At 46.8% G+C, this 2,630-nt stretch overlaps 1 protein-coding gene across 2 annotated transcripts in view; it reads left to right on the forward strand.

The window, feature by feature from the left end:
• The window catches only part of FBXO16 (F-box protein 16), a 65,949-nt gene that overhangs the window by 16,392 nt on the left and 46,927 nt on the right, over positions 1-2,630 (forward strand). The gene's annotated exons all lie outside the window — the stretch shown is intronic.

Consider the following 2,630-nt stretch of genomic DNA (forward strand, 5'->3'; position numbering starts at 1 on the left):
GCCACCGCAATCTTGCCTGCTGGGCTCCGGCGAGCCTTCCGCCTCAGCCTTCCGAGTAGCCGGAACTACAGGCCCGCGCTACCACGCCCGGCTGATTTTTTTTTTTTTTTATTTATTGTAAAGATGAAGTCTCGCTGCCCAGGCGGGTCTCGAACCCGCGGGCTCAGGCAATCCACTCACCTCAGCCTCCCAAAAGGCCTCCACCTTTTAAACTCATCACACTGGGCATCAGGTTTCACCATGAATCTGAGGGTAACACAAACATTTGGTCTGTAGCATTATCACAAAGCCCGAAGAATTCAGCTTGGACTTAAGGTAGTGCTTGCTCCTTTCTGGAGAATCATGACTGGTGCTTTCTGTAGGTATCAGTTAGGGTTTGGTCAGGAGGACAGAAATCATGCATCATTTTGACAGACATAATTTAATGAAAAGAATTGGGTAAACAAATATTGGAGAATGGAGAAGAGAAAGCTGAGGTTTCAAGGAGGTAGAATTGTGGAATTAGTTACTACCAGCTGTCCTGGTACCTGAGAAGCTCAGAGGGTGGCCCTTCAGCCCCATAAGGTGCCCAGAATTCTAAGGAATAAAGTAGATGACATCACAGCCACCGGATTCTCATGTATCTGAGGAAGCATGATGGTTCTGGGCATATAGAAAAAACCTGGAATCAGGCGGGCGCAGTGGCTCATGCCTGTAATCCCAGCACTTTGGGAGGCAGAGGGGAGAGGATTGACTGAGCTCAGGGGTTCAAGACCAGCTTGAACAATATGGCAAGACCTCGTCTCTACAATAAATCTAAAAATCAGCCGGGCATGGTGGCACATGCCTGTAGTCCCAGCTCCTTGGAAGGCTGAGGTGGAAGGATCTCCTGAGCCCAGCAGATGTAGGCTGTGGTGGCCGTGAGCATGCCACTGCCCTCTAGCCTGGGTGACGGAGTGAGACTTTGACTCAAAAAACAAAGAAAAAAAGAAAAAAACCTGGAATCTACTGCTGCTATCAGGGTGAAGAGTTAGGTGATCCTGACAGGAACCGCAGGCAAATAGAACGGAGTCGCTTCTCCCTCAGTTTTCCTCTAGAACCTTCCTCTCTACTGGCAGAATTTCTTTTTTTTTTTGAGTTGAAGTCTCACTGTCGCCCAGACTGGAGTGCAGTGGCCGCTCCCGGCCACCGCAGCCTCAACCTGCTGGGGGCTCTGGCGATCCTTCCGTCTCAGCCTTCCAAGTAGCTGGAACTACAGGTGCGCGCTACCACGCCTGACTAATTTTTGATTTGTTGTAGAGATGAGGTCTCGCCTGCCCAGGCGGGTCGCAAACCCACAGGCTCAGGCAGTCCACTCACCTCAGCCTCCCAAAGGTGCGGGATTACAGGCTGAGCCACCAAGCCCATCTTCTACTGGCAGAATTTCAAGGAGAAATACAGTTGTAGATTACTCAGTCTTCTTTTTTTTTTTGTCTCACCACAACACATTTATTATTGTACAGTTCTGTAGTTCAAAAGTCAGAAATGAGTCCTATAGACTCAATAAATATTGGCAGAGCCAAGCTCCTTCTGGAGGCTCTTTAGAGAATCTGTTTTCTTGCTGTTCCAGCTTCTGAGAACTATCTTCATTTCTTGGCTTATTTCTTGGTCTCTTTCTCCATCTCAAAGTGCATTGCTTTGACGTCTGCTTGGACGGTCACATCTTCTCTCTCTAGAGCCCCAATCTTATATATTCACAAAGTAGAATATAGAAAAGTGGGTTTAGGCTGGGTATGCTGACTCACACCTATAATTCCAGCTCTTTGGGAGGCTGAGGTGAGAGGATCACTTAAGGCCAGGACTTCAAGACCCACCTGGACAACATAGCAAGACCCCTGCCTGTAAAAAAATTTTTTAAATCAGCCGGACATGATGGTACACATCTGTAGTTCCAGCTACTCAGGAGGCTGAAGCGGGAGGATTGCTTGAGCCCAGGAGTACAAGGCTGCAGTGAGCTATGATTGCACCACTGCACTTCTTCCTAGGTGACAGAACAAGACCTTGTCTCAGAAAAAAATAAAGATGGGCTTGGATCTGAGAGGTGATAGCTTAGTAATCAGCACAGTCCATCCATTTGGCTTCTCAGCATCCACACTTACCCTTCTACATATACTTAAACTTCCACACGAGAACTGTTACAACTTTAAGCTTTCACCCAGCAAGATACAACTAACCTTCATCACAGATAAGGACTTTCTCATATGTTCCTCAAGTAGGAAGACACAGAGTCCCAGCGGTCATTGTCCATGCTTAGGTGATTATCAAAGTATATATTTCTAGGCATGCTTATTACCTGCAAATTCCTTTAGAGTCCCGTCTAAATAGTCTCTACTACCCAAGATAATTGAAAGCTGAGAAAGTAGAGAAAATGTTCCCTCCTACCCAAAAGAATTGCTATGCACAAATGTTCATGGCAGCATTATTTGTAATCATCAAAAGGGTAAGCATCCCAAATGTTCATCGGTGGCTGAATAGATAAACAAAATGTTGTCTAACCATATGAGAGAATGTACCTGGCTCTTTTTTTTTTTTTTTTTTGAGTTGGAATCTCACTCTGTCGCCCAGACTGGAGTGCAGTGGCCGCTCCCGGCCACCGCAGCCTCGACCTGCTG

The sequence above is a fragment of the Carlito syrichta genome, unplaced genomic scaffold (assembly GCF_000164805.1).
Source record: "Carlito syrichta isolate Samal-C Ts95f unplaced genomic scaffold, Tarsius_syrichta-2.0.1 Scaffold115591, whole genome shotgun sequence".
NCBI classification, from domain to species: domain Eukaryota; kingdom Metazoa; phylum Chordata; class Mammalia; order Primates; family Tarsiidae; genus Carlito; species Carlito syrichta.